The sequence below is a fragment of the Acinonyx jubatus genome, chromosome B4 (genome assembly GCF_027475565.1).
Source record: "Acinonyx jubatus isolate Ajub_Pintada_27869175 chromosome B4, VMU_Ajub_asm_v1.0, whole genome shotgun sequence".
In the NCBI taxonomy this organism is placed as follows: Eukaryota; Metazoa; Chordata; class Mammalia; order Carnivora; family Felidae; genus Acinonyx; species Acinonyx jubatus.
This window is the reverse complement of record NC_069387.1, coordinates 2,629,562-2,653,200: the sequence shown is the minus strand read 5'-3', so window position 1 is coordinate 2,653,200 and position 23,639 is coordinate 2,629,562. Positions and strand designations below refer to the sequence as shown.

The window sequence follows — 23,639 nt, the reverse complement described above, 5'->3', positions numbered from 1 at the left end:
CTTTCTGCCTTTTCCTCAGGGCAGAGACGGGCGTCCACAGCACATCGCGTGTGAAATGGAGCGCTTTATAAGACACAAGCATGGTATTGCCCATGTCCCTAACATGTGGATATATGCCCGAAGAGTTAATTAGAAAGAACACCCAGCAAAAATCATGTTCGTCATTATCTATGAAGGCGGGGAGGGTAGAGGGGCGGTGGTGTTTCTGACGATTTCTGTTTCCTTCTTGGTAATTTTGATATTACTCAGATTTTTACAATGAGTATATGTCACTTTCATGCAACTACTAATATCCTTTTAAGGGGCGCCTTGGTGGCTCAGTTGGTTAAGTATCGACTTCAGCTCGGGTCATGATCTTGCGGTTTGTGAGTTCGAGCCCCGCATCAGGCTCTGTGCTGACAGCTCGGAGCCTGGAGCCTGCTTCGGATTCTGTGTCTCCCTCTCCCTTTGCCCCTCCCCTGCTTGTGCTGTGTCTCTCTCTCTCAAAAATAAGCATTAAAAAATTTAAAAATATATCCTTTTAAAAACTGGACAATTTATAAAGGCTAACTAAATCTTTTGGTTTGAGAATTTTTATTTAGAACCCCTTTTTTTCCCCCTAATAATAAGTTTGGCAAAATAATCAGTAGGCTGTTCAGGGTATTGATAGTTTGGAATAATAAAACCATATCATTTGGGTACATGAGAATTCTCGTCTTTCTATTCTTTACCACAGGGGGAGGTGCCTGGATCTAATTAAGTCCAAAGCAGTATCATATTATCAGGACAAGCTGGAATTTATTAACGATCAGGACACAATATGAGACCCATCTTGTTGACCTTAAATATCTAAATGGCTGGAATGCAATCCAATTTACTTGATAAATCAAGAGATTGATTGTCTTACAGCAATATTTTGTCTCTATGCCCCAAGCCCAGCATTTCTGATCATTTATTTTTAAAAATTAGCACATAAATATCATGCCAAGTTTTTTTTCTTTTTTTCTTTTTTTTGTCGATAGCCCACAGACGGTGATGTATTTCCACTTGTGTCATGAGTGCAGGTGAGTTGTGAGTTGTAAATTCAGACGACACCCTTGGAAAATCCTCATTACTTCTGGAAACAACCGGCATTTGAAGAAGTGACTCGTCCTCGGATCTGTTTGGCCCATAATTGTCAGCAAGAACTATAATCTCTAAGTTCAGCACTTTCTGTTTCACTAGGTCTGTGTTCACCTGCATTTTGTGGGGAAGCGATTACTCTGGAGACGCACCCCTGCTGTAAACCCAGCTTTATCACTTACCGTCCCTGTAACCTCGGACAGCCCATTTAATCTCTGTGAGCCTTCCCGTAAAATGTTGATAATAACACCATTTTAAGACTGATGATAATGTATATATTTTGTCTGCAACAGTGTATGTGATCAATAAATAGTAGCTATTATTCCTGCAAAAATAATCAAACCAATGATGGGATATTAGATTAAAAAGCAAGGAGCGGGAATGGAGTAAATGCCTCATTTTTAATGTCATTTAGGGCACACACGGCCATCTTTTTTGAAGCAGAAGATAGTTCTTGGCTCACCTTCTAAACGTAAGCAGAGCATGTGGGGAGCATGGGGTGACGGTAGGGGACTCATAACCCATGTGAGAGCAAATCTTCTTTCCGTGGGGCTGTTCGTCACTTTGCAACGTTTTGTTTACATTTCCCTTTTGGTAAAACATGTGGGCTTTTCATAGTTTTGAAGCAAATGAAGCTGAGGCTTCTGTCTCCCAATTCATGTAAGTTGCTTGGCAATTATGTCATTTGGGGGGGTGGGGTGGATCTTACCCTGCAGTGAGCGACACGGCCGTCCGGGCAGTAAGCAGGGCGCACAGACCCCCTTGCTAGGGCTCCTTTGATACAAGCAGCATCTTAGAAGCACGTCTGTCTTGCCATCCTCTGTGTGACCCGGACCTAAAGAGATGGGGGGGACCTAGGTCACGGTGCAGGGAGGACCTGAAAGATGAGGGACATCCTCGGCATCACAGAGTCCAGCGGTAGCTCCCAGCCGCTGACACAGGATGGGTCGAGTGGCCGGACCCCTCTGGGAGCCTCCTCCTCTAAGGCGCGAGCCTCCCGCGTTAGCCTGTTCTCTGGGTGTCCACATGGCAACCAAGCACAGCTCCGGGGCGTCATCACACGGCACCCGAGTCTTCTCTCCACAGCACCGCTGGCACGTGAGCTCCCTGACGGTGCAGGACACGTGCGTCTTACGCATCTGTGTGTGTCCAGCGGCTAGAAGACCGGAACACGCAGCACAGAGGGGGACTCGTCGCCCTCAGCTGGCACGGGAGCTGAGCCGGGGAGGGCGGGTTGCTGAGAGGAGGCAGTGGGCTCCACCACACCTGGGATGCTCCACAAGCTGGGCTGGCAGGTGTCTGCGGGGACGACCGCAGGTACCCTGGCATGTGTGGTCACCCTGATCTCAGAGCAGGACAGGACAGGGCAGACAAAGGACACAAGGGAATCGATCTGGGTCAAGGCAGTAATTTCCAACAAGGGAGGGTCTCGGGAAGAGCTGAGACTACACTTGGCAGAGGTTCTCTGGTTGAAAGCAGGGTCATTTGGGGACAGGGAGTCAGTTGGGAGGATATTTGTGGGCGTGTCCACAGGCACAGTCAACATTGCCTTCTTACCTTCACTGACGGAGAATGAGGGCTTCTATTGCTCAAGGTAAATACTTCCGGGCTTTAACCTTGACCCACTCTGTTTTTTCCTCCGGGACCCCTTGCTTCTCCGTCTCTTTCTGTCTCTCTCTCTCTCCTCTTCTTTGGGCTCCTTTACGTCCATCTCCAAACATGCTTAGTGTTGCTCCTTAAGCAACAGCCGTGAAACACTAACCCCTGCTTACTCCTCCACTGCTTCTCGACTCTCTCCCTCCTCAAACGTCCTGAAAGATTTGCAATCCCGGTTTCAGGGTGCTCTCACCCCATTTCACGTGGCTCACAACTCACAACTCGGACAGCCCGTCCTCGGTGGGGCGACCAACAGCCTCCAGATGACCAAGCTGCCCACTCGCCCGTCTATCCTCATTTTACTGGGTGTCTTGGGAATGCTTGATGTCATTAATCACTTGCTTCATAATGAGATCAGGAGTAGTGATATGGATGTCAATAATCATGATATAAAAAACCCGATGATTACTTCTGTTATCTCCCCCTCAAAATCCATCACCCCGTCTCTTCTTGATGAAAACATCATACGACTCCCAAATGAGAGACATCGTACAAAGCACCTGACCAGGACTCCTCAAAACTGTCGAGGTTGTCAGGAGGAAGAAAATGTGGAAACTGTCACAGCCGAGAGGAGCTGACAGACACATGGATGATTATGTGCGACAAGGCGTCCTGTGGGAAGTCCTGGAACAGACCAAGAGAACCTGGGTAAACCATGGACATTTCTTTACAATGACTCATGGAGTTTGGTTTGTTCGTTGTGACAAAGCTGTGACACTAGTGAGAGATGTTAATTGAGGGGAGGACTATACGAGGCACACGAGGACTCCATGTGTATGATTTCTGTAAATCTTAAGTGGTTCTAACTTAAAAAGGTTATTTAGGGGCGCCTGGGTGGCACAGTCGGTTAAGTGTCCGACTTCAGCCAGGTCACGATCTCGCGGTCCGTGAGTTCGAGCCCCGCGTCAGGCTCTGGGCTGATGGCTCGGAGCCTGGAGCCTGGAGCCTGTTTCCGATTCTGTGTCTCCCTCTCTCTCTGCCCCTCCCCCGTTCACGCTCTGTCTCTCTCTGTCCCAAAATAAATAAACGTTGAAAAAAAAATTAAAAAAAAAAAAAAAGGTTATTTAAAAAAAAAAATCCAATGACATAAAACTTTTGGAATGAACTTCTTTAACAAAAGCCTGAGTGTTTCCCTCATATAAGAGGCTCAGTGGTACCAAACTGAGGACATTACTTAAGAATTAAAATACTAGGGGCGCCTGGGTGGCTCAGTCAGTTAAACCTCTGACTTCAGCTCAGGCCATGATCTCACAGTTCATGAGTTCGAGCCCCGTGTCAGGCTCTGTACTGACGGCTCAGAGCCTGGAGCCTGCTTCAGATTCTGTGTCTTTCTCTCTCTCTCCCCTCTCCCACTTATGGTCTGTCTGTCTCTCTCTCTCAAAAATAAATAAACATTAAAAAAAAGAATTAAAATACTAAAGAATATTTATATATATCCATAAATGATTGGTTTTTGAGTATGTCAATCAGCTGATTATGTCTCAGAATAAACGTGTTAAGTTAAAATGCACAAATGGGAAGTAAAAACTATGTAAATTTCCTTTGTTTTTCTTGTGCTTTTTTTTCTTAAAGAAGAAAACATTCTTCATGGAAATACATGAGTTGACATTATAGTCTAATCATACTTTATCATGTTAATGCATATTTACAATATTTTTAAAAGGTGGATTATGTAAATCATTTTAGGGACATACAAAAAAAAATGTAGATTATTTACCAGCCAGAAGATTATGCATTTAGAAACCTGTTTCTAAAAGAAAAAGCAAGCTTTTTCTTCAAATGAGAGACTATCAGTGCCCACCCTCGCTGGAACGGCTGATCGTACCAGGGTGCACTTTATTTCGACAAAATATGCAGGGAGCATTCTTATGCAAGGAGCTCTAAATGCACACCACGGCTGCCAATTTCCGATGTTAAATGTAATCGTTGTTTTAAATTTCCTGCACGACTTTCTTTCAAATCATCAGCCCTACTCTTGGAGATGTTTCCAGGATTTCTTGTCTAGAGTAAGGGTAAGAAAGCAGTTACTGATTTCGGGGGGGTATGTGTAAGGATAGACTGACTTCCCCTCTTGCAGACAGCGGTTTACTTGCCCTGCTTTGTATGTTGTCCCTGCGGCCGAAATGTCCCGCTGGGAGGCTGGGAAGGCAGGAGCGTGGCCAGGGGTCTGGTCTTCGCATTACCCTGTGCAGTATACGGGCATTTACCGCCTTGAGCGTTGATTGGCCTTCCCGACATTATACTGGGGCTGCAGGCCCGAGAGCTGGGGGCAGCTAGCCCGATGGTGCTCCTCTCAGGAGTGGGGGGAACCACGGTGGCTGGGGGACCCCAGGCTGGGGAGGAATCTTCCCGATCTGCGCATTCCAAGAAACACCCAAGGATGTTCCAAGCGTGTGCACCGTTCTTGCCTCCAGCAGCCCCAGACACACTCCATTCCTTGGGGGCAGGAGTGCGGATGCCGGGCTAGCGGTCCGTGTGGCTGTGGGCTGGCTGCAAAGCCTTTGGAGCGCGGGTGCCCTGGGGTCAAGACTGCAAGGTGGAGCAGGCAAGAGGCGTGCGGGCCCCTCAGGAAGGCCGCAGGGGTCCAGCGGCCTCTTTCCTCCACCCAAATTTAAAATCAACCAGGACGCAGACAAAGAGGTCAGGAAGACACAGGAAAAAATATCATTATATCATTTTTTACTTATTCATGAGAGAGAGAGGGAGCATGAGCAGGAGAGGGGCAGAGAGAGGCAGGGAGAGAGAGAGAAGCCCAGGCAGGCTCTGCACTGTCAGCACGGAGCTCGACTCGGAGCTCATCTCACGAACCCTGGGCCGAAATCAAGAGTCGGATGCTTAGCTGGCTAAGCCCCCGGGCGCCCCTACAGTATCATGTTTATGTAGATAAAGCTGCAGGAGTGTGCGGCTTGTTCACCACGTGGAAAAGTTTGTATTTCACCCCCCAATTAAGAAGACTTACCCCCAAAGTCATAAAAAACGTTGGCATCGACCAAGTGCCCGGTGGCCTCTGCGTCTGAGAATCAGGGCCCGCGGGCGCAGACCGGATGCGTGCTTCCTGCTGGCCGCAGGCGTCCACGGGCAGAGAAGAGGAGCCAACGTGAGTTTCCCGGGCTGCTTCCCAGTCTGCCGGTCGGATAATCCGGGCAGGAAGAAGTGTAGGGGACCCAGACGGTTATTCTTTTGCGCTGTCTTCCTGTGGGAAGAGGGAGAAAGAGATAGATCCCTCCCACCAAAACTGCGTCTTTGACAGCAGAATAAATGCACGCCCATGCTCATTTGTCTTTTGGGGACATGACTCATTGTTCACGACCCTGGGCTGAAGGCTCAGGGCTGGGAAGATACAAAAGAAATGCAAGGCAGCGACTCTGCTGCCTGGAGATTACGATCTCGCTGCGGTGCCCCAACCAACGGCACCGTTTAGGTAACAAATCACAACATATTATCAACTTCGCCAGTGAAAGAGACAGATGGCGGAGGCTTGCAAAGCCAGAGGAAGGGAGAGCGCAGAGTACCACGCGGGAAAGCCGTCTGGCGCCAACAGGGCTCTTCCAAGTGCGCCGAGAAGGATGGGAGGTTCTTGGAGTGGGAAGCGCAGGACGAAGGGATTCTGTGCGCGTGCACGTGCGTGTGGGCGTGTGAGCTGGAGTGAGAGCAGCGGGTCCAGACTCTTGGCAAGGACTGGACTGGACTGAGGAGGGCTGTGCCTCATGGACCGCCTTCCGTTTGCCAAGCGCTGGGTGCACACGCGCCCCAGGTCGATTTCTGTTGGCCAAGTCATTTCCTGAGCTTTTCTTCCAGGTGGGAGCAAATCCCATGACTCTGATTATGTTGTGTGCCCACCAAGTGCCCCGAGCTTAGTCCTGGCTTCGTTGGAAGCTCAGCCCGTCTGTAGCACGGAGCCGATGGCTCATCGGGACGTTGAGAGGAGAAGCAAACCAGGCGGCCTCTGGCCGCCGAGGGGAGTGTGGGCTCAGCCCCGTGTCTCAGCCACAGAGGGTGTCGTGCGGAAGGATAACTAGAGACAGGGCACTGGTGTTGGCGAGAAATGGAACAGATTCTGGCCGGGATGGAGAGATTGAAAAAGCCCAGGGGCACCTGGGTGGCTCAGTAGCTAAGCATCTAGCTTCAGCTCAGGTCATGATCTCTCGGTTCGTGAGCCACGTCGGGCTCTGTGCTGACAGCTCGGAGCCTGGAGCCTGCTTCCGAGTCTGTGTCTCCCTCTCTCTGCCCCTCCCCTCACTGAGTTCTCTCTCTCTTCTCAAAAATAAATGAACATAAGAAAAAAAAAAATCCAGGCAGTGTCAGGAGGTATCTGATGGAGGCTGAGCTTTTGTGTCTTTCCCCCCCAGCTTTATTGATATAGAATTGACACACGACATTGTGTAAGTTTCAAGTGTAAGACGTGTTGGTCTGATACATTTATAAAATGCAACATGATTGCCACCAGGGTATTGGCTATAATCTTGATTTTGTCATATAGTTGCCAGTTTTTTTTAAGTTTCGTTCTTTATTTTTGAGAGAGAGGGGGATTTATTTTGAGAGAGACTTATGATTTCTTTTATTTCCTTTCTTTCTTTCTTTTGTGTGTGTGTGCGTGCGCGTGTGGTGAGAACATTTAATATCTGCTGTCTCAGCCACCTCCAAGTATCGTAGGATTTTCTTATGTGAGCTCCACACTCGAGGTTTATGTCTGTTTCTTACTCCTTAAACTTTACAATCTGTGTTCGCTTCTCGTCAAGTGTGTCAAGAAGGAGACAGAGAAATAGATATAGAACGGCTCATCTGTATCTATGTAATTCTCTTCGATTTAGTGATTCCATTCCAGAACTAGGCTTTAAGAGAAATCAGCGTAAATACGCACGGAGCAGTCAAAGAAAAAGAAAGCACGTCTTTCAACCAACCAGGTATCAGATCTTATTAGAGTAAATTATGCATAGTAACTTGATGACATATAAAAAGCTATTAAATTAATTTACACCCCGGCTATATACCAAGTGCCTGTAATTGCCAAACATGAAGTATTTCATGGAACATGAAAACTGCTTCTGCTGTAATATTATGTAAAAAATGGAACAAAATTACCTACGCAGGACGCTCATGAGCATGACCATGGAAAAACTCCCCTCCTCAAATTCACGCTTTGGGTTAAGACTTGAGAGGAATATTAAAGAGTATCCTTTTGATGGAAACGTATGTGATTCTAGTTACTTCTCCTCTGTAGCTTTTATGTTTTTGAAATTTCTTTAATGAAGGAAACAAACTAAATAGGCTTGTGCTCTGGAGGCAGGGTTTCCAGCATCCGATGAAACTGTCAGAGGTTCTAAACCCACTGGCCCACGGGGCTCACACCTTCTCTTCATGGATGCGGTCAGGTGAGGGTTTGGTTTACTTTGATTCACTTGTGTCCCTGAGGCTGCCCAGGACTGTGTGAGTGTGTGCGCACGCACGTGTGTGCTGTGTGTATGTGAACGTGCCTGTGCTGTGTGCTTGTGTGTGTCCAACTGATTTGTCTACGTAGCGGCTGACTTCAGCACAACTTGTCACACCCAGGGCCACTGGATTCATTCAGGTTGGCTGGGCTCCAGGGTCCTTTCCTTGGCAAGCGTCTCCAGCATTTGACATAAACACAGCTCGTGGGTGAGGTTGTGCCGTTGTTTCAGAGGCTGGATTTGCTCCCTGTGAAAGTTCCAGCGTTCATGGTAAAGACAAAAATCACAACATGGTAAAGACAAAAAACGAAGGGCGTTTTCTGCAGTGGGGAAGAGGTTTTGTCTTGCTGCATCCTGGACCTCTGATTCCTAAAATCAACGACCTCACACACTCTCCACTCTCAGCCCACGAAAGAAGCATGCCCCTTGAAGACTTCCGAGCGGACCCAGCCGTGCGTTTAAAGGGAGCACTTTGGTGAGGTCTGGAGGGAGCTGTACACGGTGGCCCCGGGCACACGAGAGGGCGTGTCTGCCGTTTCTGCTGTGGTAGTTTGGGATGTTCGAAGATTGGAGATACAGCGGCGTTGGTGTTCCTCGTGTTTTAATAATCCCCACCAACACAGTAAGATTCGAGCTCAAACTAAGAGGCATTCCTGGAAGTCACTTGACCATTTTCTCCAGCAGACTGATACCTGTTGACCAAGGCATCTCACTCCCCACACGATAAACTTATTTTCTGTAACCATCAGGAGGTGAAATATAAAATAATAGTAGTGAACAGAAAAGGTCACAGAGAGGGAACATTTTCTTTTATGGAGCCATATACAATATATATGTATATTTTAAATATATATTATATATATTAATATATATTATATATTATTTAATATATTGCATATTATATAAAAATATTTTGTTATATAAAATTATATATATTATATATATAAAGTAATGTTAATAAAAATAAAGAAGAAAAATACCACAGCACAAAAAATTTTTTAAAAAATCTAACAATAACTTTTTTATTTTTTAGAGGATTGGAAGACACTTATGAGGCCTCCATCCATTTATTTATTTATTTATTTACAATGTTTCTACATTTATTTGGAGAGGGGGGGTGGGCAGAGAGAGCGGGAGAGGGAATCCCAAGCAGGCTCCGCACTGTCATCCCAGAGCCCGACACAAGGGCTCGATCTCACAAACTATGAGATCGTGACCTGAGCCGAAATCAAAAGCCAGACGCTCAACTTACTGAGCCACCAATAACTTTTAATGTTTTGATGGCCTCCTGATATAACAATATTTTAAATAAATATTATTATCCAGGAGCCTATAAGTTCTTTTTAATACAAGCAAAGCATTGCTAAAGGCAAAATCGAGGTAACTAAACCATACCACTGAATTGAGATTTGATATTCCTGGCCCTTTTTGTTCTAAATGAAGTAGTTAATAATTTAAATGAAGTAGTAATTGAATTAATTGTTTTAAAATGGAAATAACTCATTAATTTCCATTTTAAACATTTTTCTTCCTTAGGGAAATATTCCACACCTGAAATGAAATTTGCATTGTTTTCAGTTGAAATGAAAGTGTTCTCACAGAACGCCTGACCTAAGTTAACCCTCTTTCTCTCCTTCCTCTTTGCAATCCTTGTGCTATCAGCCTTTATCCGAATCTCCTCTCTCCACTCAAGAATGTGTGGGACTGTGGGTGGGAGACAGGATCTGTGCTCAGAGGGAGCTGGAACGTTCTGAGCCCCAGGGACTTACCCCGGGATTCAGCGTCGAAAATGAGTCCACACGGGGCTGAATTCACTGCCGTAGAGACGCAGCGCCCACCCAAGGATTGGTGATAAAATGTGTCCAGTTGAAGCTTACCTGTGTGTTACCAAAACTCAACAGCAAGCACGGTTGTTGTTTAGAACCTCAGCCACCGACAGGTTTTTGTTCCCGCGAAGGAGAATTTAATTACTGACATTGTCCAGTGTTGCCAAGTCGGGGCGGCAACATGCAATGTTCCAATTTGTGTTCCGTTTTATTGTTGACTTGGAGATCTCCATAGATGATTCACCTGCTCTCTGCCCACACCGGGCGGATGCTCCCACTGCCCACCCTCAGGATGGCGCCTCAGGTCTCCCTGGAAAACCCACAGTCTCTGCTTTCCAGAGTCATTTCATGCCTCCTGATGTTTTCCTGGTGCTGTGCTTGCGGCTGGGATTAAGTCAGGGTGTGCCCTCCTAAGGCAGTTGGGGACACGGGTTTCTGAAACGTTCTAGAGTCTTACACTATGCTTGCTCACAACGCAACCCCATTGGCAGGGGCGGATCATTTATCCCGTGTTGCATAAGAGGTGCCTCTGTTGGTACCATGGCGTGCCTTGTTGACGATAGCAGGAGACAGCTGCCCGGCAAGTGGGGGAGGAAACAATAGCATAATTTAACACGAATCTCTCATTAACTGTGTTTCACTCGCAAGTTCATCTGGAATGGCAGATAGCAGCTGAAGATGTACGTGAATTAATATTGACTCGAGGAACCTGTGTTTTCAAGCCTCTGTTGTATTTCTAAAGACACGAGGAATTCTAAAAAAGCTTCAAACTTCTTGGCATCAGTGCTAGGGAGCCTCGCTCTCTGTAATGTGTGTGTGTGTGTGTGTGTGTGTATTTAGTACTAACACACTAAAAGAAAGTTACTCATGAGCCCTTTGACGTATGCTAGCCAACGCTACTAATCTAGAGAGTTCCAATTCTCTGACTTCCAGAAGTGACCCCAGGGGTTTATTTGCAGAACGGACAGTGCTTTCTTGTGGCTTCCAGTTCCATCTGCGTGGCATCTCGTCCTCCCTGTACCCATCTAAATTCCAGAATCCAGAAACTCAACGTACCAACTGCTACTTTTCAGTTAGTGGCCTCTTTTGCCACAGAGTTAAAGAGCTAAGAATATGAGTCCATATATATGTATATATTCTTACGTACTCCTTACTTTTCTAGGGAGTGACAGTGAGTTCAGATAGAAAAAGCAAGTCGCCTAAAAATGCCCAGGGTTGTCGTCAGCGGAGCCAGACTCTGATCCGCGTCTCCTGATCCTCACCCAGACATCTTTCACCCCCGGATCGTCTCTGGTGCTGAGTAGCGTGCTTTACTGGAGTTCTGTCTGTTCTGTAAAAATCAACCGAGATGCAGCACAGTGCGATCCTGTCGATTTAGGCAAGTGGTGGGGGTTCTCAGTGAGGTTACAAAAGGCACGGCATTTGTGCCGTCCGTCAGCTCCGACAGCACCATCCGTGATGGGGAGAAAGGGCCACGACCCCTTGTTGGAGATCCTTGCAGCTGAGTACGCTGCAGAATTAGGAAGTGTTCAGACGTTGGCAAGGCAAAGTGCTGCCTGGTTGTGGGGGTGACGACGCGAGTTTCTGGGGCAGCGCCTACGGGGTCAATGCGGTTGATCCTGTGCCTTAGTTTGGCGGCTGTAACAAGTACCGCAGGCCGGGCGGCTTAAACAACAGATGTTTGGTGTCACAGTTCTGGAGGCTCAAGTCTGAGACAAGGGTGGCCGTGGGCTTGAGCTCCCGAGAAGACCTTCTTCCAGGTCGCAGACTGTTGTCTTCTCGTGTCCTCATGAGGCAGACAGCAGCAGGGGGAAGCTGGTGCTGCCGTGAGTCTCACAGGGTGCTAATCCCATCACGGAGCCCTACCCTCATGACCTCAGCTAATCTTAATCCCAAAGACCCACCTCCAAGCACCATCATAGTGGGGGTAAGTTTGCAGGATAGGAATTTGAAGGAGGAGACGGACGTCCAGTTCACAACATCCTCATCATTTGCGGGTTCCATATTTGCAAGTTTGCCTGCTTGCTAACATTTATTTGTAACCCTAAAATTAATACTTGCAGTGCTTTCTCCGTCGGATGTGGGCAGAATAGCAGGACACTTGGGCCGATTAACGTCAGGCTCCCGGATGAGACAGCCAAGGTCATCCTCTGCCTCCTAATCCAGCCTCCCCCTGCAAGCAAGGGTCTTTTCCACGGTATTTTCGTGCCGTGTTTTCGCATTCCTGTGTTTTCTGCTGGCAACTTTGTTATTTAAAATGGCGCCCAAGACATAGTGGGGAGGTGCTGTTGGTGTTCCTAGGGACAGGAAGGCTGTGATGTGCCTCACAGAGAAAACACGCTGGATAAGCATCTCTCAGGCATGGCTTACAGCTCTGCTGGCTGTGGGTTCAACGTTACTGACTTGATAATGTATATTCTGTATGGTGCCCTTAGATAGAAACACACAGACAACAGGTCATGTATTGATTGGTTGACAGAAATGTGACCAGAGGCTCTCAGGACCCTGACCTTGTGTTTGCCCAGGGTCCCTGGTTCAGTGTTCCCTCATTCACTGATTTCTTAGAGCATAACTACCACAAATAACCAAAATCAGGTGTACCTCGAGATGTGCTCCACGAAAACTATGGATATTCACACAATTGAAGAGTTAAAGACTTTAATTAGTCTCATGTCAGGTCAGGTTTTATGATTAATTTAGTTTAGGTTAAGCCAGATGCAGCCACCAAATGAGTTAAGAAAAAACATTGGCTTTCAAACTCTGGATGTCGGAATTTCAAGGGAGGGGTTGGTGGATTTATACTTAACTGGTATAAATCCCTGTATGCTCCATGTAATGGAAAAGTGTGTTAATTGGCTTAGCGTGTTGTGGGTACATCTATCTATAATACACCATTTCTTGAACTTTTATTTATTTATTTATTTATTTATTTATTTATTGTTAGTATTTATTTATTCTTGAGAAAAAGAGAGACAGAGCATGAGTTGGGGAGGGGCAGAGAGAGAGAGGGAGACAGAATCTGGAGCAGGCTCCAGGCTCCTGGCCATCAGCACAGAACCTGACCCAGGGCTCGACCCCACGAACTGCGAGATCATGACCTGAGCCGATGTCGGACGCTTAACCGACTGAGCCACCCAGGCATCCCCTGTAACTTTAAAAATTAATTAGTTTGTAAAAGACCTCTTGTAATTGTTTATATTCTTCTTTTGTGTGGCAAACCTCTTTTGTTAATCATGTGAAACTAAGTTTTAGTGGAGCAGTGTTGACTTACCACAAATTCCAAAGTAATGAAGTACAAGGTGTACATTTATTAGAGACAACGCTTGCTTTCTCGTGCTCGGAGGTTCAGACAAGGCGTGGGTTTATGGACAGGATTTACATCTCATCTACACCCTAGTTATAACCTCCCTTTCTAACAGATCCTTCACTAGAGCAGCTAATGGGCAGCAAATTGCTTGATTTGAATTGGACTTCCTGGCTCTACCCTGGGGATGCTGCTGATAAGAAGCAAAATGACCAAGATGGCACCAGAGTAGGAGGGAATCTGCAGAGCAGCACGTGTAAAACCGGGATCTGGATGACAAAACGTTGATCATAAAATAGAAGAGGAAATTGGAGTATACACATACACATAAAAAAAAAAAAGACAGAATATATTGTTTTAAGTATTAAGTTTATTTTATTAATAATATGTGTGTATTTTCTTAAATTTTTTAAATGTTTATTTAGTTTTCAGACAGAAAGACAGAGCGTGAGAAGGGGAGGGGCAGAGAGAGAGAGGGAGACACAGAATCCGAAGCAGGCTCCAGGCTCTGAGCTGTCAGCACACAGCTCAACGCGGGGCTCGACCCCATGAACTGTGAGATCATGACCTGAGCTGAAGTTGGACACTTAACTGACTGAGCCACCCAGGCACTCCAATATGTGGGTATTTTCAAATAAAAAGTTTCAAATGTAAAGAAGTGTATGTGATAAATGTTTACTTGGAAGTTAAGATCTAATACTACAAATTTAAAAGGCATAATATATGTTTTTGCATTTTTCAGTGATTGTTCCAGGTTTGTGTTTGAGTGAAAATCTATTCCTGAGCAATTTAGAAACAACTTAAAAAGCAATTTGGAAATGCTTTCTGTCTCATGCCTTTTAAATAAGATGGTGCTAATGTTAATCGCTCACCATACATCCGCATGTTTGCTAAGTATATAGAGTTGTGTGTGTGTATAATACAATAATAATTTGAGATATGGCAACCATTTTAACTACTTGAGATCACAGAAGAGTTTAGAGAGGATTGAAAGTGACTTCCTGTTTTGGGATGCATTTTATTTTTTCTAGCTTTGAATGCATAGCTATTACTGCAATTGTTAAAAAGACATTATATACAAATTATTTGTAAATTTTTATGATGTTGGGAATCTTAAATATATTGTTTTAAGCATACCTCTAATTTATTTATTTTTTAATGTTTATTATTTAGTTTTGAGAGAGACAAGCAGAGTGAGAGTGGGGGAGCGGCAGAGAGAGAGAGGGAGACACAGAATCCGAAGCAGGCTCCGGGCTCCAAGCTGTCAGCACAGAGCCCAACGCGGGGCTTGAACCCACGAACTGTGAGATCATGACCTGAGCTGAAGTCAGATGCTTAACCGACTGAGCCACCCAGGCGCCCCATACCTCTAATTTTCTGATGACTCTTCAACAATTCATATCATTAGTTAAGATTTAATCCTAAATCCATGAAGGAGTAGTAACTAGAATCTGGTTGTTACATGAGTATATAAATAAAGGAATTTTGGTCCATATACCCATCCCCCCCCCACACATATTTGTATTTTCTAAATAGGTATTTTTTAAATTTATAATTTGAAGATAGCAGTATGACTATCAGTGATATATAAAGTGACTGCTTTGATTTTGAACATAATTCAGTATTATTTCAAACTTTGACATATAAAAAAGCCAAATTGTCACAGACATCATGATAAATTCTGAGGAACGGAAGATTATGGGAGAATATAGTTCGTCGCCGTGTGGTTCAATTCCCCCTGTTTCCTCAGAAGAGAGGAAAAGTTCTCAGTATGAGTGGTCCTCTTGGAAATGGTCTTGTGGTAAGCGTCTGATCTCCCCATGACAGTGCTGAAGTCACTGGGACCCAGGGGTGGGAGGGGGACGTTGGCCCTTGGGTGGTCACTGTTGGTCACGTACAAGCTTGTCAGAGCCAGCATCCCCCAGTTTCCTTGACTTATAGGCAAAAAGAGCTGTGTTTCTAAGACTTTGGAGAATGAAACACTTTGACTAGCGGGTAGCCAAGCCAGAGGTGGATAGAGATTCTCGTCCCCAGATGTGGGTTGTGACGGGAAGTCTCTGTGAGCCCACACCCATGGTTCCTGCCTGCAGCAGGGATCTGGAAGAGAGGGGGTGTGGAGGAGGCTTGGGCACAATGAACTAAGAGGAAAGGTCTATAGACAACCAGATTTGGGGTTGCAACTGCTGGGTAATTCTACCTCACCTTTTTTTCCCTTTTGTTTAAAAGCAGAAAAGGAAAAAGAGTTTCTATGCTCTCTCGAGTATAAGTTTCTAAGTCATGCTCCTTTTCTAAGAGAATTACATACGGTCGTCAGATACATGTTAGTCATGGCTGTTCACATTCTATGAGAAGAGGGTGGGTTTCCACTTGTCTGTGAACTGCCTGCTTCCTGGGCAGGTGTTTTCCATGGGTCTTGGGTGATGGAGAGGCTGACAGGTGCATTGATTAAATTTCCCCCATTATCTCTGTAATGATTCATGATTTACTGGCTATTTTCAACATCAGTTGGACAATCACACCACTGCCTTCAGCTTCTCAGAGGAAGCTTACCAGACCCTTCTTCCTGCCCGCGGGATGTGAATTGTCAGACTCCATTAAATCACATTCTGATAGACTTTAGTATTATTCACAATTTCTTATTCCCTCCTCTTAATAGGATTATCCTTCTCTATCCTTGCCATGACTCCCTTTAGAAGGAGTATCCTTCCTTACCCGCCGCCATTGTGGGCTTGGTTATGTGACTTGCGTGGATCAGCAGAATGTGAGCAGATGTGCCTAGATGAGCAGGAACCTTAAATGTTATTTTGAGGTCCAGCTCGGCCTCTTTTGCTCCTGTCCTCTCTCAAGAGGACGTCATCTCCTGGAGAGGGGCTACTCCCTCACTAGGGGTCCTAGAATGGGAAGGCATGGGGTAAGCCACACTGCAATAGATCGGTAGCCTGGGACAGAGGCCCGGGGAACGGGCAGACCTCAATTATGTGGGGAGGAAACCAGTGTTTGTTATTTTGAGCCACTGAGATTTGGGGGCTGTTTGTTACAAAGTGCGTATATATGACAGATACGCACAGCAAAGGCACCAGAGAGAATATCATACTGGGCAAAGTCTGAACAAAGATAGAGTCAGAGAGCCAAACCAAGAATCTCAGGTCCTCATTGCCACAGCAATGTTACATGACAAGCCAAACTTAGTGTTTTAAAAGGAGAGGACTTGATTCAGCTCATGCGTTTGTGAGATTCTGTGAGATTCTTTTGGTCTCAGTGGGGCCCCCTCACCCTTGTGACAGTAGGTTGAATATTAAAAGGGCAGTGGAGACCACTCAGGCCTCATTGTCCAGCAGGCTGGCCCGGGCTTGTTCAGACGGCAATGTGAGAGCAGAAGTGGAAATAGACAGGTCTTTATTGGGTCTCTGTTTGCATCACATCGACAAACATCCTACTACACCGCTCTGTATAGAATGTGTTTGTGTGAGTTGTCATGCATTTCTGTCCAGAGCCGCACATACACACTCATGGGGGCTTCGTTGGCTTGTGCTCCGTGTCTGGTCTCGGGATCAGAATTGGCCCTTCTGTTCCTGACACCAGGAGGGATTAACTTGCCTCACCTCCTTGAGTCAGACCAGGCTGGATCAGGGCGGGAGGAGATATGGGCAGGTGCCCAGATTCCTAAGACTGTGAGATACGATTAGAGAAACAGAGAAGAAAACTCAGCTCGCTAAGGACCGCACTTAGGCAAACTTAATGACTGCCTGTAGATCACCACGGGTGGTGTATATATTGCCCTGGGGGGAATAGCTGGTTGGAAGCCTCACACAAGGGGGGGACACTCTGCCCAGGACCCTCAATGGGGACTCCAGCCAGGCTGTTCACCGTGGGGCTTCCCCAGCCAGGAGGCTGGATGTTGTGAGCGCCCGATTTGATGTGTGAACCCTTCTTTGTCCTTCTCTGTACCTCTCTTCGTCTTTATGTTTACTCTAATTGTTTAATTCCATATATTCCCTTCCCTTTATAATTAATAAAGCTTTCCTCCATGAAATAGAAAGTGTGGTATCATAAGTTGTTATTATTCACAACATACAGGCAGTCCCAGGGCACATCAACAGACGTATATGATGCCCTGACCCGATGAGGGGGAGGTGCCACAGACTCACACGGCAAAGGGCAAGGCCCCTGAAAGGGTGAAGACGTGGGGAGATTTGGCAGCCTGGCCCTGAAAGACGAGACACATAAAATGGAGTGAGGGGCCAATGCAGGTGGAGGAAAGGAAGCATGCTGGTTTAGATCGCCCACTGGGTGGGCCGTAAGAGGCAGTGTGTGGCTGTGACTACTGGGACCCGTCTGATGGTTCTTTTGACTCCACCCAGTGCTTTCTTGCAGACCCTGGTGGTACTCCCTCCTTCCAGGATCTGTCAGGGCTACATTTATGTGTCAACTTGGCTGGGCTAATGATGCCCAGAGGGCTGGTAAAAGGTGGCTTCTGGGTGTGTCTGCGGGGGTGTCTCTGGAAGAGGTCAGCATCTGAACCAGTAGCCAGAGTACGGAAGATGTGCCTCATCGATGCTGCTGACTTTGTCCCATCCACCCAGCGCCTGAATAGAACAGCAAGGTAGAGGAAGGGCACTTTCCTTTCTCTGCTTGAGCTGGGACATCCGTCTCCTCCCCTCCAACGCCAGAGCTCCACGTTCTTGGGCTTTGGCTTGGGACCGGGATGTCACTGCCAGCTTCCCTAGGTGTCCAACTTGCAGATACGAGATCATGGGACTTCTCAGCTTCCATAATCACATAAGCCTAACCCTTAAAATAAACCTCTTTCTAGAGATCTCTATATATACCCTATGGGTTCTGTTTTCTCTGGAGAACATTGACTGATGAAGATCTAACCAAACTGCATATTTTAATTCACGCTCGACCTGGTTATTCTCAGGGCCAAGGGTTTGTGTCATCTGCCCAACTGTGGGGTGGACAACACCAGCTAAAATGCTGCAGGGAGGGGCGCCTGGGTGGCGCAGTCGGTTAGGCGTCCGACTTCAGCCAGGTCACGATCTTGCGGTCCGTGAGTTCGAGCCCCACGTCAGGCTCTGGGCTGATGGCTCGGAGCCTGGAGCCTGTTTCCGATTCTGTGTCTCCCTCTCTCTCTGCCCCTCCCCCGTTCATGCTCTGTTTCTCTTTGTCCCAAAAATAAAAAATAAACGTTGAAAAAAAAGATTAAAAAAAAATAAAATAAAATGCTGCAGGGAAATCAAGATAAAGTATGCATGGAGCCCTGGTGCTGCTAACCATAGTCTATTAACACAGGTCGTAAGTTTCTTTCTTTTTTTAAAAATTTTATTTGAGAGAGAGAGCGAGAGAGAGAGAGACTCCCAAGAAGGCTCCACACTCAGCACAGAGCCCAATGCAAGGCTCAATCCCGTGACCCTAGGATCATGACCTGAGCCAAAATCAAGAGTTGGAGGCTCAACTCCCTGGGCCACCCAGGTGCCCTGTAAACCTCTTATTTAGATATATGAATTTGCTTTTGGAAAAACTGTGAGTTTTGCATGGGATGGGGGAGTGTAGAAGCGAAACTGTATATATACATATCTCTTCTCGCATTGGGTGGCAGTTCCCTGACACTGAGAGCAAATCATCTCAATCTAAGAATGCTTCACTTTATTGGAGATCGTCACTACAGATTTTCTAACAAACAGCTTTTGAGACAATAGCCGATGTTTCATGTCAGTGATTAACATTTGGGTACATTCTGTACAATTCAGTGATGAAATCCTTCAAGGCATATTGTCCTCAACAAGTCAATCATTTTTTCCCCCATTAGATAAAAAGTGGAAACTTGTTTAGGGGGAAGCGCTTTGTTCTTAACCGATTCATCATTGCTATTTACACAAGTATGCCTTTGAATCAGTGACAATTGAAATAGAACTTAAAAATTTTACTAGATTGATTGAAATATTCCTGATACTGATGTGCGTGTGCATTGAATTGAGCGACAAGACAGAAGAAAGGAAGAAAGAAAGAAAAAAGAAAGAGAGAAAGAGAGAAAGAAAGGGAGAAAAGAAAGAAAAGAAAGAAAGAAAAGAAAGAAAGAAGGAAAGAAAAAGAGAAAGGAAAGAAAGACAGAAAGAAAGAAAAAGAGAGAGAGAAAGAAAAGAAAGAAGGAAAGAAAGAAAGAAAGAGTAAGGAAAGAAAGAGAAAGAGAGAAAGAAAAGAAAAGAAAAGAAAAGAAAGAGCAGAAACACAAAGCGCTCCTGGATCTCCAGAAAGAGTTAAGGCATTTCTGAGCTTAATTATCAAGCTCAGGAAGGCAGGCATCCCTGCTGTCTCCTGGCGACACACGGGAGAGATCCATGACAACAGTCCACTTCCGGGAGCCTCCCCCTCAGCTTGAGAGCTCGGTCTACATGGTAACATGGAGAGTGCTGGTGATGAGCTCATCTTCGGTGCATGACGGCGCAGTCCAGAGGGGGAAGTCGCTAGGATTAACCCAGACCCACTGAACAAAGCCGAGGAACACGTGTCCACGGGATTTGGTGTGATCAGTTCTTTTCTTCGCTATGTCTAGTCTCTTGATAAGCCCATAGACGTTCTCCACTTCTGTCCTCTTGTTTTTATTTTTTTATTCTTTTATTTTTTTAGCGTTTCCTTTTGATTCCTTCTTAGCATTTCCATCTCTCTGCTTACCTTCCCCGTCTGTTCTTCCATGGTGTCTGCCTGTTTTATGATAGCCCTCGGCATATTAGTCACAGTTGTTTTAGATTCCGCCCTCTGATGATCCCAACATCCCTGCCAGAGCCGAGTGTGGTTCTGACGTTTGCTTGTGTGCTTTGTCTTTTGGTGTATCCTGTGACTTCCCGCTGCAAGCCACACATGAGGCACTGGGTACAAGGAACCGAGTACTGGCTCTTGCGGTTTCTGCCTGTGAATTTGCACTCTGGTAAGTTGTGATTCTCTGTAGCCCCCTGTCTGTCTCTCCAGTGCTGGGGGCAGTGGTTTGCTCTGGGACCTCAGTTCTTTGGTGAGACTACGAAGACTTGTGATTTTCGGTTTGTTCAGCATCTTATTTCTTTTTTATCTTGTTGCTGGAGGCAGGGAGGACTTCTAAACTTCTTGCACGCTGGACCAGGAGCTGGAAGTCAGTGTGGTCAATCCTTTCTGAAGCAATCCATGGTTCCTCCTCAGTCAGCAGGATGAAGGGTATTTGCCATCAAATGAGACAGCTAGTAAGGACACATTTTGGCAGGGAGATGGAACAGAGACTATACATATAAACACACGAACCGATTCGTTTTCTCCCTGTCTCCATTGCCCTGATGCGCTTCCCAAATAAACCTTCTATTGGTAGTATGGAATTTGGTTCATATTAGAGGACAAGAAGTCGGGTGTTTATAGGTAAACAGAAGTTTATTTTTGAACAATTCCATGCTATTTTTTCTTGGCTTCACCCCATAAACCCTAAGAGGAACATCGAAGAAACAGAGACGGACACCTGGAACACTTCAAGACTTGAGGAATAAGATCTTGGAGACAGCAGTGGGAGTGTTGGGAGTATCCCATCTGGGGGAGATCAGACTGGTTCTCTTGACTCTATTATCGAATGATATACTCCGCAAAGGCAGCGTGCCCAGCTCATGGCAAAAAGCACCTGTTGCCAATAAACGTTGGGAGTGACGGTGACTAGTCTGACCTATTCTCACTGCCTTGTACACAGCCTGGGACGCAGAGGGTTTGCCGGGGGGAAAATGAATGGAGTCTGGCAAGTACAGCACACTGCCCAGATTTTCTTTCTTTGCTCCGGAGAATAGAAATGAAGGGCACGGGCTTACATTTGTACAGTTAGTGAAGTTATTTACAGGAAATAACCCTTGTGGTATTTCTGGGAGCATTTGCTGGGAAAAGTCAAGCACTGTCTTTCCCGTCAAATATTTAAGATGGGAAGATTTAATTTTAATCCTACTTGATAGTGCTTGGGTCAACTATAAAATTATAATATTTAAAAAATCACTTCAAAAGACTTTTCTTTTAGGAAGATTATCCTGCTAGGCTTAAAGAAGAAACACATCCTTATTGGAGGGATCCTTCTACCGTTATATTCACTCCATAGCTTCGCTCAAGACCATTAACCTTGTCCCCGAGATGATTCACTTGTGCTATTCGCGGTGTCCCCTGGATTCTAGAATAAAGGGCAAACCAGTGTATTCGTAGTTGTTTCTGAATTGTTTCTTTCCAGACCGAAGATGTCCACGTAGGCGTGCAAGCGTGTCTCCTGCCAACCAGAAGGGAGGAGTAGGACAGGAATGAAGGCTGAGGGCAGAAGTCTGCCCCGCAGTGCTGGCGGAGCGTCTAAGTCACACAGCTCTCATAATTAACCAGCCGAGTTCCAGGTCCAGCGCCTTCCCGGTTCAAAGCCACACAAGTTAAAGTTAATCGAGTACAAAATGGCTTAAATTGGTACACGGCAAGTCGAGTGACAGGCAAAGTAGAAGAATCCCGTGGCTGACGCCGGCCCCCGCCCTCCTCCCTCTGAGCTCTGGTGTGAACTGCCTGGATTAGAATTGCCATCAAATTATCTCCGTCTTGAGGGACTTCATGCTTTGGCACTCCAGCACGGATGTACGCGCGGCTGCTAATGAGAGAGGCCCGCCATCCGGGGATGCAATCCCGCATAGACATTTCCACCAAAATGGATTATTTCAGCCTCGTTGGTCACAGAGTCTGTAGTTTTCCAGTGATTCATCTTACTATTAATAATGTCAGAGAATTTTAGGCCCTTGAATTAAATAATCGTAATAGGAGCCACGGAGAGCGCTAGGCTGAGGCAGGGCTGTGTATTTCGGCGTGCACACTGTCAGGCCTGATAAATCGGATCCCTGAAATAGTTTATAAAGCACTGAATTGATGTGGCCGTTGGTGAGGGAGAGAATTAATGTTGCCAAATAGGCCCGCAGCCTAGATCGGATGAAAGCTGAGGAAAGCCTTTTCTATAAACGCTGCGTCCGTGTAGGAAATAGTTGTGGGGAGGGGGGAGCGAGTCACATGGGGAGATAATGTGCTTCAGTGACCTCAGGGGCGCCGCTCAGGAGAGGGGCTGCTTGGGGGGGCGCCCAGCAAGGGGGAGGGTGGTCACGGCTGCTCGTTTGTAATCGAGAACCGAGAGCACACGTGCCAGAGGGCCAGAATGAAGGCCTGTTTGAGGAGTCGGTGGCTGCTTTCCTGTCCTGTGGAGCTGTGCTGACAATTCCTGGTCAACGGAAGGTGTTCTTAGGAGCCCTGTCTCCTATCCCCCCACCCCCTTCCCAGGCCAGACTCGGCCGTGCGGTCACCCTCTGGTCCACGCGATGTGTCGTGGTATCCCAGGACACGTCATGGGATGCGATATCTTTACCCAGGAAATCGAGCTCGTTTTTTGTTTCCCTAAACATTTCTGTAACCAAAGCCAGTTTGGGAAATGTTCGGATCACAGAGCTTTGAACATGTGCTAATTTGTAAGTACCGTTAAAATAGCATTTCAATTATTAGCGGAATGTTCCTAAAGTTCAAGGTTGGATTCCAGTTTGTTTGGTGTCAGAAAAGGTCAATCTTTCCATGTTTCCCTAATGAGTTCGCTATAGACTTTAACTTAACAGACCTCTGAGCATTTTCTGAACACGGCAATACTGACTCTTCCATTATTTCTGCCTCTGGCATCATCCATTTAATAAGATGTTTGCAGCTGTTTTATCTCGAGAAGGAAGATTAAAGCAGATAAACTAAGGTCCTCACATTTTTGCAACTTCTCATATCTGCATGATATGAAAAAGTTTTTTTTAATGTTTATATTTTTTTTTTAATTTTTTTTAACCTTTATTTATTTTTGAGACAGAGAGACACAGCATGAATGGGGGAGGGTCAGAGAAAGAGGGAGACACAGAATCCGAAACAGGCTCCAGGCTCCGAGCTGTCAGCAAAGAGCCCGAAGTGGGGCTCGAACCCACGGACCGTGAGATCACGACCTGAGCCGAAGTCAGACGCTCAACCAGCTGAGCCACCCGGGCACTCTTCATATCTGCACGATATTAAAAAAAAAAAAAAAAAGAAGTAGAAGGTGCTACATTTTTGTCCAAATGGACTGATCCAAAGGCAAAGGCAATGCCCAGGAGTCCTGTCCCTTGAATACATGCTTTGTTCACTTAGTTTCTCTTTTTTTAGGCTTTTCTGAAGGACTGGGATGGAATGGAAGACAGGACTCCAGCTCCTAAGCCCATGCATGATGATTTCCATCATGCTAAATATCTAGAAAACATTTAAAAGCAACATGTAAATAAATGTTGGTGTATATATTATTCAGCAACATGA

General features: G+C 46.1%; 1 non-coding gene across 1 annotated transcript; it reads right to left on the bottom strand.

Annotated features, from left to right (window-relative positions):
- Window positions 1–23,253: 23,253 nt before the first annotated feature.
- On the bottom strand, window positions 23,254–23,338 carry TRNAR-UCG (transfer RNA arginine (anticodon UCG)). Its single transcript has one exon. It is a non-coding gene; the product is annotated as a tRNA-Arg (tRNA).
- Window positions 23,339–23,639: the final 301 nt, after the last annotated feature.